The sequence below is a fragment of the Propithecus coquereli genome, unplaced genomic scaffold (genome assembly GCF_000956105.1).
Source record: "Propithecus coquereli isolate 6110/MARCELLA unplaced genomic scaffold, Pcoq_1.0 Scaffold220, whole genome shotgun sequence".
NCBI lineage: Eukaryota > Metazoa > Chordata > Mammalia > Primates > Indriidae > Propithecus > Propithecus coquereli.
In genome coordinates, this window is record NW_012147190.1 from 1,291,607 (window position 1) to 1,307,646 (window position 16,040).

Genomic DNA, 16,040 nt, shown 5'->3' on the forward strand with positions numbered 1-16,040 from the left:
GAAAGATACAGACATCATGATATAGCCTAGCGATGGCAGATACCTGGTGCATATGCCAGCACTTTCTCATCCCATGCCCTGTTAGACACTGCTAATCCATCACAACCCCAGCCATGACCTTAGAATCGTTTTCGATGCTAGATTTCATCAGCCACCACCATGAAACTACAAATGACATACAAGGAAAATCCTATTTCTCATTCTTGGAGAAAATCATTGAGATAGAAGTTATAGGAGACACAGATTTCTGGTCTCACTGAAACATGAATTTGTTTTGTATTTAGATCAATCGTTTCCTTTCGGGGAGCCTCGGTTACCTTATCTGTGAAGTGGTGATAATAACGGCACCCACCCACAGGGTTGTTGTGAGAAGCAGATAGAGTAATAGAAATGAAAGCTCTCGGGAAAGAGAAACACAGATCTGAGTTGCTGTTCTGACCCAGGCCCTCAGCACTCAGAGCCAGAACAGGTCATGCCTCCTCTGACCCCAGCCTCAAGACTAAGGAAAGGGGCCCCACCACAAGAACCCAGGCTTTAGGATTCCCAATAACCCGTAGTAAATAAAATGGAGCTGTCTCTAGAAGGCAGCAGGCTCTATCAATTTCATGTCCTCTTATTTTATTTTATTTTCTGCACAGAGGGTATTGATACTAAGCGGTAGTACTGACAAAGGAGATTTTGGAAAAGGACCGATCTGAAATTTGCTGGAGGAGTCTGAAATTGGTGGAATTTCAGTCTTTGGAATGAGAAAAGGAGGGTGTGTGTGTGTGTGTGTGTCTGTGTGTGTGTGTTGTGCCCCTAAGTACTGTGCTGTCCCTGTAGCATATAGAAAGCAGTTCTCAGGGAGGGAGGGCACAATATGACTAGGTCTGGGTCTAATGTAAGTGATGTTTTTTTCTTGGGCTGTTACAGTGTTTGTTGGAGGGACAGGACTGTGAATTCATGCAGATAAAATCTACCCATAATTATGGCAAGAATGTGGGGCAGTTTTTATTTCAAGTAGTCATTTCTATTTGCCTAACAGTGCCATCAGACCTATGAAATTATATGGTATAATTTGAGGTTTTGAAAATATGTCCACCATATCCACAGTGCACTGCTTTGCTTTTTTGACCCCACAGGAGAATGTCATTGTGGCCATTTCTGAATTATGTGCATGACCAAGGAGATGCACCGGCAAACACTGTCTTTCTATGTCCTAGCTGCAACAGACCCTCATCCTAAGAGAAGTCAGGAATCCCCATTTAACAGATAAGGAAACTGAGGCAAAGAGAGATTAGGTAATTAGTTCAATATTCCACAGCTGGTAAGCAAAAGAGATTAGACTCTTAATGACCGTGAAGATCTGGACCATTAAGTCAGGGAGAAGCGAATTCCAGAGCTATTATGAAGGAAGGATTAGTTGTGCTCAGATCAGAAATAGCAGTGCAGACTATCAGAACGGAAGAAGCCAGTGACCATGCAGCCCTCTCAGCTTATTTTAGAAATGAGGAAACTGAGGTCCAGAAAGGTTAAGTGATTCACCTAAGGTCATGGAGAGACTCTGTAGCAGAGAGATAGCTCAAGTTTCCTGACTCCTGTTTTCTTGCTGATCCGATTGTTTCCTCACTGCCCGTGGGCCTGAGGGAAAGTCCCGTCCGAAGGCTGCCCGTGGCCTTTCAGTTTAGCTTTCCTGGAATGCTTCCTGCTCCTCTGCTTTGGCTGACCTTTCTTATAAAGGAGGAACTGAGGTCCCCCTCTGGGAGTTCAGATGCCATTTCAGACTTCTGTTTTCCGTCTAGCATTCCCATCAGTCCACCCTTCACGTGCCCATTACATCGCTTTTCTGACAGCACCACTTGACGATTCATCCCTCCTCTGCTCAAGAACCGCCATGTTCTCCAGGATATGGTGGGCCACAGGCATGGCCCACAGTGATTGGTCCAGGGTCACACATGTGACCTCAGCTGAGCCAATGACACTCGATCCTGGAACGTAGCAACGAGTGAAGCGTTGCTAAACTCATAGGATGTACCCCTGACAGGCAACCTGTGACTGTCTGTCGGAGAACAAGCAGCACCAACAGGGGGAGGGAGGGGATTCCCAACGACACCAAGAACCCACGGGCTTCTCAGTAATATCACCAGTGCATTCCATTTTTTGCTTAAGACAATTTGAATTTATAACCAAACAATTCTGCTGATATTCCCTGTTTTAAAACAGGGAAATAGATTAATGTTTTCTCAAGTTTGTTCCCAGACTACCCACTAATTGGATAAATATCGAGTATCTACCATAAGTATAGGTAACAAAGACCAATAAAGATGACCGGGGCACAGTCTTTGCCTTCAAGGGCCTAATGGTCCACTGGGGAAGCTGGGACTCATACAGAATTGTCTATCACACAAAGTAGAACTAAGGAGTGGCTCGAGGGAGATGCACACAGTTTGCTGTGAAGGAAAAAAGGAGGAAGAGTCCACACTTCATTGGAGAGCAGAGTAAGATGTTTCTTATGGTACACAAGATTTGAGGTAAATCTTGAAGACTGGGGAGGAACAAGGAGAATTTCAGACAGAGAGACCAACATAAACTAAAATGCAGAAGTGAAAACTTTCTGGACACAAAAGGGGAATGGATAGCTTATTTGGAACATGTGTTTTAAGAGAAAGTGAAGCAGGAAATTAAATTTGTTGAGTCAAATAGGACACAATGTGGACATATTAATATTACATTGATTAAAATCTTCCCTCCTAGAATGGACATTGTCTGTTGAACATATTAAATATTTTCTGAAGGAATGAATGAATATTTATCCTTTGGCCCTACATAGAAGCTTCATGAAGGCAGGGAGCATGTGTATCTTGGTTTCTATGTTATCCCCTGCTCCTAGCACAATGTCTGCACAGAATGGATGCTCAGTATATATTTGTTGAACAAATGAATGAATATTATAGACGAGTTTCAATCTCAGACCATAGACTTTGTAGCTAACTCAAAAGATAATGGAGAGTCCTCAAAGATTTTGAGGAAAACCTGATACTTAAAGAGAACCTACTATGTGCCATCCACTCTGCAGGTGTGTGAATGATCAGGAATTGCATTAGGAAGACAGACCGGGGAGTAGTGGGGAGGAAAGAAGAGAAATTGGGATGGAAAGTCCGCTAACATCACCACTCACCCATATTGAAAGTTACTTGAACCTGTTCTTACAGTGTTATGAGGATGGAAGGCAGAGAACAGCTGTGGAAGTAAGATGGCAGGATTTGGTACCAGTCCCAGAAGAGAAGCAGGAGGAGGATCGGAGGGGTGACATGGCAAATTACATTTTCCAAAGATGACAGCAACAGGATCTTCTTTCCTACCATATCACAAAGTCTGATTCCTCTCCTCTTGGTTATGAGAGGGCTCATCCTTCACTGGTAGCCAAGAGAATTTGGTGGAAGTGACATTACATTACTTCTCATGGCAAGTCACAAGAAGTGACCTAGCTTCTGCCTTCCTGTCTGAAGTAATTTCACCCTTGGCATCTTTAGTCACCATGTAAACAGCCTGACTGTCCGGAAGCCACCATGCTGCAAGGAAGCCCAAACTTTCCCCCATGGAGAGATCACAAAGAGGGCCCCTATGGCTATACTTGGAGACAGAGAGAAAGAGAGAAAGATGGTTGGACAGATCCCAGCAGGTATAGCCCCTCACTGTTCCAGCACTGGCCTCATTAAGAGACTCCAGGAGGAACTCTCTAGCTGAGTGCTTCCTGAATTTCTGACCCACAGAAACTGTGAGAGAGTTCAGTTCTGGTCACGCTGAGTTAGGTATACAAATGGCCCCTGAACGTGGGATATCCAGCTGTCTGCTGAAAATGTGGATCTGGCACTTGTACATGAAGGCCAGACTAGGGAAGTAGATTAGAGGGACATTTGAAGAGATGTACTTATTGAAGCTATGGGAATAGATGGAAGTGTCATGGGAGAGAATGTGGCCAGAAGAGAGCAGGACCAAGGGCCACATGTGATTGGGTGAGAGAGAGAGGATGTCGTAGGAAGAGGTGTTATTAAGTAGTTACATAATTATTAGCTGGTTCATGTGCTTACTGTCTAACTCCCTGCCTATAAGGCTGTAAGATCTGTCAGAGCAGGTACCAAATCTGTTCTGCTGTGTTAATAAATGCATTAATCATGCTGGCTACAATAACACACTACCCAGTCCTCTCAGTGGCTTTCAGCAATGAACACTTCTGTTTCATTCCTGTAACACTCATGTTCCCCTGCGGGTCAGCTGTGGCTCGGCTCTGTTCTGAGCAGCAGTCTGCTCCCTGTGTCTTCCCATTCCGGGACTGAGTGGACAGAACAGCCTCTACCTGGGACACGCAGTTCTCTGGAAAGCAGGGAGAAGCAAGAGATCTACAGAAACTGGTGAGGCCTCTTACAGCTTCTGCCTAGACGGGGCTCATGTTGTGCCTGCTCTCATTCCATTGGCTGAAGCTTGGCACATGGCCAAGTGCAAAGTAACCCTCAGAAAGCAGCAAGTTACACGGCAGTGGGTGAATGTGTAAGCCTTCTATAGAGATGTGGGAGGTGCGTAATTGCAATCGATAACTTACCCCTGTCATCAAAGCAATCCTAGAGCCTAGCACAATCACTGACACTTAGGAGGCAGCGAGACATATTTGTTGAATGAACAAATGAATATGGTTAGGGAGGTAGGAGAAGATAGAAAGGTAGGCACTGTCAGGGAACTCAAGGAAGGTTTGGTTTCACAATTCCAAAAAGAATCTGACAGCAGACAACAGTGGACTTTATGAATCCAATGAGAGTGTAAAAGTAGACTACGCAGTATTTTCAATCTTTTTTCCCTGGGAAATTTTGCAGATACTGGTCTCAGTTGTTGATCCTGCAAGAGAATTCATTTGCCCAAAGTTCCAGAACACTCCTACTCCACATCCCTCCTGAACCCCACCCCTCTTTGCCTGCTAGTCCATTTAGGTCTCTTAAAGCAGGGGGCTGTTTGGTATGAGGTGAGGATGCAAATGCTCCTTGCTCAGCTCCTGGTAAATCAAAAAGCTGCAAAGATGAAGTTAACTATAAAAACCATATGCCTGTGTGGTAGACAACAAGCCATTCTCCACATCTTTTGCTTGGAGTGAGGTCAGGCCACATGCTGCCAGGGCACAGAGATGGCATTGCCCAACCGACTGTGGCTCTAGACGGGTCTCGGACCGGGGGGAGAAAAGGGAGTGGGGTTGGCTCTGCAAACAACAAAACGAATAAAAATGCCGGTGCGGTGTAATTTAGAAATATCCATGCAAGCCATGCTTGTTAGCTTTCTTCTTTTTAATTCAAACTAATGAAAAATGGAAGGGAAATGAGATGTTCCATGAGATTTAGCCAAACACTGAATCGGTCTCGTGGAATCTGACTGCAAAATTAGTTACGGATGGCTTTGGGCAAAAGCCATTACTGAAATTAAAATACTGCTCGCCTGTTCCTAAAAGGTGGCGGTGCCAACTGGGAGGCCTCTGGTGGGCTATTGCAAAGGTCCTGTTCATAATTACTAGAAGATGAAATTTTTAAAAAAGTTTAACTGTAGTATATGAGCTGTGCTTAGTTTGGGTTTTTGGCGAAGGCACAGAAAACTTTCAAATTTGATTCTGAAATATTTGTGTGTGTATGTGGATATATGTATGTGTGGGTATATGCCTACACACACATATACATATATGGAAATGGCTTAGAGATGCAATGATTTGTGAGTTGGAAACCGTGAGAAAAGCGATCATCATATGGTTATAATACTTTCTAGCATGGAGCTGAGTATCTGACATGAATTTGTCTATCTTCAATACCTGGAAATATTTTGGGTAACGAACTCTGATCCCCTGGGCATCTGGACTTAACCTGTGGTCCCTCTGTGTGGGCAGATGGGAGACATTTGAGCTTAATACACTCTTCCTTCTAGCTGATTGGTAGTTTAGTAGAATTTCACGTTAATATTAATACAGTAAGAGCCTGTGGGTTAAATCCAGTTTTGTTTTGTCATTTAGCTTTCATACATCATTCTGACTTTCCAGCCCTCTTGAAAATTGGGCGGGAGGATGAACAGAGACTTATTCCTTTTTGCTGTAATAGCAAACCTTCCATATTAGTGCACCGTGCTCCAGCCACGCTGGGCTTCTCTCTGTCCCTCTGAGCACGTTAAGCTATTTCCAGGCCTGGGGTCTTTGTGAGGCTGTTCCCTCTGCCTGCTATGTTCTTTTCTGTTCTCTTTTCCTGGCTAACTTCGCAGGTCTCTACTGAAATGTCCCTTCCACAGAGAAGATTTTTGTAACCTTCCACACTCCACCCGCTTCCATCTGAGCTATGTCCCTCCTCCATTCTGCTTTCTCATAGCACCCTGCTCTTTTCACCATTTACAAGTCTCCATTTGTCTATGTGGTTGTTTAATGTCTCTCCTACCACACTGTAAGGGCAGGGACAGTATGTGGTTTGCCACAGCTTCCCCAGCACCTAGCAGAGTACATGGCGTGTGGATGCTCAGTAAATAGTTGCTGAATATACAAAAGTTCTGCTAACAGTGGGTCAGTAACATCCAGGATTGTTTCACTTTAACGATGGAAAGATCTTAAAGATCCTACAGGAAAGAGCTTAAAAGGGTTCATCTAACCCTTCAAGACACTAGTTACATGTTAATTGATATCATTTGAGTTACTTTTATTTTGTCCTATGATTATGCCAGAGTATATTTTTTCTTTTGTCAGTTGATTTGTTTCCAGTTTCTTGCTGTAGTAAACAATGCAGCTATGAACATTCTTACATATGTTTCTTTGTGAACATTTGCAACAATTTCCCTAGAGAATATGCCTAGGAATGGAACTGCCAGGTAATAAGATATGCATGTTTTTATCTTTACAAAATGATGCCAATTTGTTTTCAGGGCAGCTGTTCCAATCATCACTCCAGGCAGCTGAGTGTGAGCTTTCCTGTTGCTCCACTTTCTTGGCAACATTTGATTTGATCACATTTCTTAACATTTGCTAATCTTGTGAGTATACAATAGTGGTTTCAATTTCCACAAGTCTAATATGTTTAGGCCAGAGGTTGTAAATCAGTACATGGCTGGATGAGGCCTGCAGTCTGAATGTCATCTACGGATGTGTTTTGTTTGACACGAAGGGTGTTTTGAGCCAAAAAATTGAATTATTTGTCAACATTTAAAAATTAGAAGATTTCATTCAAGAATCTGGATTTCTGTATTTTCTTGGGGAAAACTAAATCAGTACATGGGGCTCATATTCTCACATGACAACAACGGCCAGTAGTTGAGAAACAGCTGCCTCTGCTCGTGAGGTGGGGAATGTGCTTTGGAATCGTCCCTGTCCTACAGTTAACCTGTATCTTTTGGTTATCTTAGTTTCCTGGCCGCTACAGGCTTTTAACTTATCTGCTATGCTTTGAGACTTCATGGAACAGAGAAAGGCCTCAGAAGTGGAGTGGTGGTAGATGGGCAGCCCCTTGTCTGTGTTTGACCCAGGAATAGCCCTGCAGCACAGAGCACTAGACGCATGGCTTCTGGATAATGACCAGAACGGCCACTGAGCTCAGGGCTTCCTCCCTAAAACCTGTCTCTGTTCCTTCTTCCAGTGTGATCTTGCTTCCTTTAAACTTCCTTGGCCCTTTTGTCTCCTTTCATGACCCTTATTTCTTTTCACCATTATCATGACTATTTGTGTACTTCCTCCCTTTTCTCTATTTTGCTGAAAGCTCTGTGAGGTTTGGGGCCATGTATCTGCATGTCCAGCTCATCGTTGTTCATGTATTGGTTTGCTTTTGGTCCTCCACAGGACTTTATTTAGAGACACGGTCTTGCTCTGTTGCCCAGGCTGGCGTGCAATGGCATGATATGATCATGCTCACTGCATCCTTGAACTCCTGGGCACAAGCAATCTTCCTGCCTCAGCCTCCCCAAAAGCTAGGACTACAGGTGTGCATCACCATACTTGGCTAATTTTTCAATATTTTGTAGACACAGTATCTCTCTATGTTACCTAGACTGGTCTTGAACTCCTGGGCTCAAGAAATCCTCTCATCTCAGCCTCCCAATGTGCTGGAATTACAGATGTGAGCCACCACACCCAGCCCACAGTACTTTAAAGGAGAGACTTGCACATGGAAGTTTCATTCATTCATTCACTCAACAAACATTTACTAAGTGCTCATATGCCCAGCATAATGCAAGGCAGTAAGAACAAGACATGCCATCATTGCCTTCAAGGATCTGACAGAACCTGGGAGAAGAGAACCGCATTTGTTCATTCATTCATTCTTTTAAACAACAAATATCTGTTGAGTGCTTACTTTGGGCCAGGCACTGTGCTAGGTGCTGGGAAGCAAAAACAGACAAGACCTCTAGCTTTTATGATACTTACAGACTAGTGAGGAGATAGATGTTCAGTTGTTTATGACTCAGGAAGCTGACCTAGTCAGGGAGTTGGCCTTGGGGAGGCGAGGTAAGAGTTGAGCTGAGATTTGAAGGATGAGTAGAAGACAGATGAAGGAGGGGGGTGGAAAGCAGTATTTGTTCCATGACCACACAGAAGAGCCAGCATGCGTAAATGCCTTGTGGTGGGAGAGAGGAGATCCTGCCCACTGCCGGGGAAGGAGAGTCAATGTGGCCAGAGCTCAGAGTGTTAGGTGCTGGCTAGTGGCAGACGAGGCTGGAGGTGTAGGTAAGGGCCAGACCCCAAGGAGAAATGAGTGCCGTAAAGTGCTTGGGTACTAAAACAGAGAGGAGTGAGTACAATTGAGCCGTTCAGTTGTTGATTGAATTAATGCACAGGTACACGAATACCTGGATAACTATTCTAGAAACTTAGCTTCTTATAGAGAAGACAGATGGGATGTCTAATAGACAGGTTGTTATTGTTTAATCAGGAAGGGGCAGAATGGATGTTGACCTGCACACTCTACACTGCCCAGCCCTGGCCACAGTAATAAGAAGCCTGTGAGCCTGGAGATGTATTAAGGAAGGGTGGCTCTTCCCCCTCAAGCCTGACTGAAAAGGAACAGCCCTCCCCAGGATTCCACAGTCCCTGAAAAGAGGAGGATTGTTGTCTGTGGAGGATTAGCTGAAATAGGTCTATAATGAGCCCTCCCCAAGTCATCGACAGCACTTTGGCACCTAACTGTAAGGAGCGAGACTGATTCCCTAGCTCGTGCCTCGCTAGTGTCCCTCAAGGCTTCTGAGGCGAACAATCCTAATAAGTACGTTTTTTCTCACCCTCTGCTGCGGTGAGGCTGACCGAAAGCCTCCAGTCCCTGAGCTGATATCTCAGGCCCCGCGCAGATTGTGGCGCTTTCTCAGGCACACGATTGAAATCTAAAGCATCCCTGGGGAAAGAAAGCTCCCCTGCCGCCCAATGCAACTCTCAAGAGTAGAGGAACTTTTTCCTCATAGAGTTTATCATAGTTGATTCCTGAAAATTACAGCTAAGAAATGTGAGACCCTACTGCCCTGCCCTGCAGGTGGGTGTTTTGCTTGTTTGTTCTGTTTTTGTTGTTAATTGACAAGGTAGTAAAGAAAGGAGCCTCCTGTCACCCCCGTGCTTGGTGTCTCCTCTGTCCCTTTGCTCACTGGGAACTTTTGCCTTCCTTTCCAGGGTCGTGTCATCGAGGAAGCCTTCTCCAGTCAGGCTAGACCACCATGCTCCCTCTCCTTCCTGATCTGCCCATAACTCTTACATTTTGGTTTTTGATTATATTGTTTGTGCATTTTTTTCAGAGGCATAGATCTTGGTTCTTCAACAAGATTACAACTTGGTAGGAGGCTGATAAGTATTTGTTGAATGTATTGATGACATGTCAAACTCAAGGACAAGGACCAAGTTATAGCCTTCTTTGCTTGCTCCTACTGTACTGAGTCCATTGATGGGATCATAAGAAATAGTAAATATTTTTGAAGCAACTTAAAATGAAGTTAGATTGAAAAGCAGTATAACACAGTAATTAAGAGCATAGAATATGAAATCAGGTAGCTCTAAATTGCCAGCTAAGTACATGAACAAGTTCAGTAATTTCTCCATGCCTCAATGTCCCGTTTTGTAAGATGGGGATTGTAGTGTTTTACATCTAAAAAGCTATTGTTGAGATTGAATAAGACAATGCCTGTGCACAAGGCTAGCCCACACCTAAGATGAGTTGCAGAGGAGGCTGTGAACAATTTAACTGCTCAGGAAGGTTGAGGGTTTCAATAGGGCTTGGAGATTGTGAAAGGAATCAATGAAATGAACAGTTGTGCAGAGGGTTTAGAGTCAACCTCACAACACAAGGCCTTCAGGAACCATTCCCAGGTGAGTGACAGGCAAGAGATGGTGTAGGGGACACCAGAAAGCCAATCAAAGCAGATGGTACAAGCTGCCATTTCCCAAATACGTACCCCTCCTACCAAGCCAATGCAGTTATTCCCTCTGCATCCTTTTTCCAGCCTCTTACAGAAGATGTTGATGGGCTTTTCATTTGATGGAATTCTAGACTGGTGGTTGTTTGTCCCTACTGAGCCCCTCTAAAACCCTTGCTAATCAAGAGCCTTCACCTTGGTCTCTGATAGACCCCTGTGCATTTTAACTAGAATTTAACATTATTGTTTTGCTATTTATTTTTATGACTATATTTTATTTAAATCAAGCAATAATGGTTTTTCCCTTAATGGTTAGTTATTTAAAGTTTCCTTTTAAATGTATTTGTAGTAAAAGAAAGAAAGAAAGAAAGAAAGACCTTAATTAAAAATGAATTAAGGCCGGGTGCGGTGGCTCACGCCTGTAATCCCAGCACTCTGGGAGGCTGAGGCGGGCGGATTGTTTGAGCTCAGGAGTTCGAAACCAGCCTGAACAAGAGCGAGACCCCGTCTCTACTAAAAATAGAAAGAAATTAATTGGACAACTAAAAATATATAGAAAAAACTAGCCGGGCATGGTGGCGCATGCCTGTAGTCCCAGCTACTCGGGAGGCTGAGGCAGTAGGATCGCTTGAGCCCAGGAATTTGAGGTTGCTGTGAGCTAGGATGATGCCACGGCCCTCTAGCCAGGGCAACACAGTGAGACTCTGTCTCAAAAAAAAAAAAAAAAAAGAATTAAATAATAGTATAGGAGGTTCACAGCTAAGTAGAATATCATGGAGGTGGAACACCAATGGTTGATTAGAAAACTCTGTGGGCTGATGATTAGAAGTGACCGGGTTCTACATATATCAGTTCTGCCCTTAAGTAGATATGCGACCTCAGAAATTCATTTGACCTGCCTGAGCCTCCCATTTTCTGATCCGTAAAGTGAATGAATGAGCCGGACTAGAGAGAATCACCATGGCACCATGGTTCTGTCTAGCTTCCACGTTCTGACATGGGGTCAGGGGAGGTGTCAGAAAATCCTGCCTGATGGTGGCGGTGGTGGAGGGCTGCCTCGGCTTGGGAATCTGTTCTGCAGGGAGGTGGGCAACATAGAGGCTGAACAGACACACAATGCCAGGGACACAATCCGTGTATTTATTTCCTGGCTGTATTTATTCATCTTCACCAGGCTCAAGTTGCCATCCTTATTTTATGACTGAAAGTAGATTTTTCAGGTACTGAAACTTGGAATTGTCAAGTAAATTGACACCAACACGTGGTCAAATCACACTTTTTTTATTTCCCCTGATTTTGATTCCTTAAGACCTTGGAAAAACAATGTTTTCACCCCTCTTGCTCTAGGTGGGTCCAATTCTCTATTTTCTGTCTATTGTGCCAAGATCTTTTACTTATCAAGCTTTTAGCATGTACCAAGCACTCTGCAGAGCACTTTAAGCATATTATATTGCTTGATCTTGCAACAATCTGAAGAGGGAGATATTGCTATTATCCCTATTTTACAATGAGGAAACTAGGGCTCAGACAGCTTAAATGAGCTTAAGGTCACATAGCTTGTAAGAAGTAGAAACAGAATTCAAATACAGGTCTGTTGGATTTCAAAGCTCATTCTCTGAAACCATTAAATTGTATATTGTTAGCAGTTTTCATATCAGTTTTTTTTTACGTGTTAAAGCAAAAGTCAAGGAGTCAAAGATCAAAAATTGAGAGTTTCTTTTTTATTTTAACTTAAATGCATTCAGGATATGTTAACAGAATAGAATGCTATCAGGTTAGTAAAATAACAAGTATGTGGGCCATGCCAATGCATGAAAATGTTTATGTGAAATGCTATTTGTGAAAACCAGCGCAAGAGGCAATGTGCATACTAATTGCAACTCTGCTATAGTGTTTTAAACATACATTGGCAAAAGCTGTATGGAATTTGAAGGATGCAGATTGTTTAGAGTTTAATGCATCTTAGACTCTTTTTTTTCTGCAAGTTACTTAACTCTTAAATATACACGTTTATATAGAGGAGTAAGGAAGTTTTTTAAAAAGTGAGTAAACTTGGAATAATTCTTAAAGGAGTCCAGTGGTGGCTAGACTTTTGGACTGACACATCAGAGGCCCACCTAAAATATTTAGTGAGCAAGTGGTTCTTGTTTGAGACCAGATTGAATTAAAAATCTCTTCTGAACTCCCAGTCCTTTATCAACCTGAGTCAACTATATTGAATCTGAATTTGGAGAAAAGGTTCCTCTTCCTGGAAGCTCATAAACATTTTGGGTAACCAGTCTCAAGAAAAATGCACATGTACACATACATAATACTTCGCGAACAATTTCGGTAAATTCATGGGTTCCTGGGCAGGTGAACCACCCTGCTAAGAACAATCATTTTGAAGTTACAGCTCGGATGGTTGAAATAAAGTTAGAGTGAACCCGAAGGGGTCTGGTCTCACTGCAAAAAGGCAGCGATGTTCATCCTGACAACCTCTGCCATTGGTGAGGTTTTTCAAAGGACTTCCATGACTGTTTGGTCTTCACAACTGCCTTCCAGGATGGACAGAGCAAATGATACTGTGATTTTAACAGTGTAGATTCTGGAGCCAGCAGCTGGGATTCAAACGCCAACTTTGTTATGTAAAATTGGACATGTTACTTAATTTTTCTAAACCTCTATCTCTTCTTTTGTAAAGTGAAGATGATTATAATGACAATGATGATAATGGTTGCGAAAATTCAATGACATATGTTGTTTAAGCACTTAGCACAGTGCCTGACACAAAGAAAATTCTAAGTAAATGATAACACATTTGCTTAAGATAACACATCTAGTAATAAGCAGGGTTCAGCCTTTATTTCAGCTCATTCATCAACTCTAAGTCTACTTCTCCTTATAATTTATCATAAACTATAATACATGTATTCATTCATTTTCGATTATGCATCTACTGTATATATTTTCCCTTGTTTCCCCTTTCACATATATTAGACATCTTTTCAGAGAAATTAGTGAACTGAACAGGAAGTATTCCCGTCAATAAATCTTATTTCATAGCAAGGTTAAAAGCTTTTTCTTAAGACATACTTGTAAAATATTGTCACTTAAATCAAGGACTTCATTGTATGCCTATCTGGATCAAAGCTTGCTAATAATTTATGTAAAATTGCTGGTGATTAATCCAGCCCCTTCTCTGCCATGTTCTCTGCCTTGTTCTCTCCAAGGGCCTCTTTCCCTGCCCTGCCCCTCCCAGGGACTACAAGGTGGCTTCCTTCCCACCCTCTTCTCATCTTTCAGATCGGGGTTCAAATGTTACTTCCTCCACCTTCCCTAATCCCCATCCTGACCTCAGTCTTCCTCCCCTGCCCAAGCTAGCACAGAATTGTATTCCTTTCCTTTATTGTCCTTATCTCTGTGTGCAATTAACTTATTCGCTTCATATCTGTTTTCCCCATCAGACTGTAGCAGACAAGAAAGCAGGGCCTGTATATTGTATGCTCACTCCTGGACTTAACTTTTGGTTGAATAAACAAATAAGCCATTTCATCTGGGCACTGCCTCTGTGCCCGGCTGCTAGAGTAGACCATGCTCTCATCCTTACAGCAAATTTTCAGGTAGGTGGCATTTTATTTATGTTATACTCCGCGGAAGAGGAGAGTCAGAGGGGATAAATAACTTGCCTCAGATTACAGGATAGGTCCATCCCAGAGGCCCCACTGCCTCTGTGATCTCTCTCAAGGCCCAGGGACCCTCAGGCGGTGAAAGGCAAGAGTCCCCAAACCCCTGGAGACCTGAAAGCAGGATTTGTGGAGTTCTCACCCCAGACAGCGGCAGTCAGCCTTTGAGCTGATTAGAAGAGCAATCATCAGAAATCAAGTCCCCCTGACTAAGGAGGTGCCTGAAATTGAGATGTCACTTATAATCTCTTTCTTCCTGGGCTATCTGGATCAAAATTTCAATGATTAAGGAATCATTTTAATTTTTCTCGGGAAAATCTAAACACTTGAACTTTAAAAAAAGAATTGTCATCGGTAAGAAGGGTAAAATAGGTTTCACTATTAACTTCTTAATGATTTTTGAAACACGCAGATCTTGCTGGAGCAGACGTGCACAAATGGATGATTTCCAATGTCCTCTTCAAATCTGGGATGCCTCAGAGGCTATAAAAATAAAATTCTAAACACAAATTCATCCTGGCAAAGGCTGGGTAGCCATTCTGGATTGGACCAAAATATCGAATTTGGCTCAGACACAGAGGACCAGTGCTGTTCTCCAAGTGGTGGACTTCTCACGTGGAGACTAAATGGAATCATGAGATTGTAATTAGTTGTAATTATAGGAATAGCGTCTTCTGTTTTTGTCTCTTTGCTGAGGCAATTGCCTGGGATGGTTTTGGAATAACTCGTTCCTGAGGCTGAGAAGGGCTTTGAAAAGGAAGGTTAGCAGTCAGTTCTCAAATACCCAACTTATACCTTCAGACAAAAAAATGAGTTGTTTTTAGAGTTATTCATTTCAAAGGCTTTTTAGTTCCTCTCCTTTAAACTGAAGTTGTTTGGCCCTGCTGGGGCTTTTGGGAAGCAAAGAGGCCAGTTACCGGGTGCAAACCAGTTTCATCGCTGGGGGAGGGACACCATGGCCTAGGTGGGAATGCTAATTAGACCAGAGAGATGTTTGTTCCTTTGGGAAAGCTGGCAATAAGAACCTCCTGCTTACATACCAGATCCTTGGCATGATCACTTTTTTCTCTCTTTTCCAGTTATGCATTTGGAATGTGAAACTCAATTCCTACCAGGATGTCCGGAGCACATCCACTATGGGATACTGGTTTTGCTTTTCCATCTCCTGTCTTACGGCTGGGTTCCATTATTCCATTATTTCCCTTCACTCAGTAAGAGAATCCTTTGGTGAAAATATCTAACACTTTTCTCCTTTCGTAAGCCCATTTTTTAAGATACAGAGTTACATGAACCCGACCAGGACTGTGTATGGAAAGTTCTAGTAACCCCTTAGCCTAGGCAAATGTACATTCTTGGCCTGATCTAGGCCCTATTGAGGATTAGAAACGTCGAAGACAGGTTCAGAATGCATCTACAGTTTCTCTCAGACCCCTCTAGAAGGAAGGTCTGTCTTGTGAGATTTTTATTCCTGAAGTAATCATTAGAATAACAAGCAACAATTACATAGCAATTACTCCGTGCCAGTCAGTCAATCAACAGAACTTTACTACATGCACACTAAGTTGTTGGCACTGTTTGAACCGCCAGGAAGAAGTCAAGGAAATTGTTCCTGATTCTGTCCCTACCCTTGTGACACTGTGTCACGATGGGGAGCTGGGCTTAAGTGTTTGAAGTTCTGCATGGTAGAAAAGGAATTAGACTTGCTCAGTCATTCGGGGACTCAGAGCTGGGGAAGAGGGAGTGGAAATGACAGGGAGGTGGATGGGGTTAGGCCGGTGGTTCCCCAGTGTGGTCCCAGCCAGCAGCTCCAGCAGCACCTGTGACTTGTTCCAGTAGGTGTAGGGCAGTCCCCACCCTACACCTACTGAATCAGAAGCTCTGGGGATGGGACCCAGCAAGACAGCTCTCACAAACTCGTCACTGATTTGTACATGCGTTAAAGTTTGAGAACCACTGGATTTGACATAAGAAAAAATACTCCGCTGGGCGTGGTGGCTCACGCCTGTA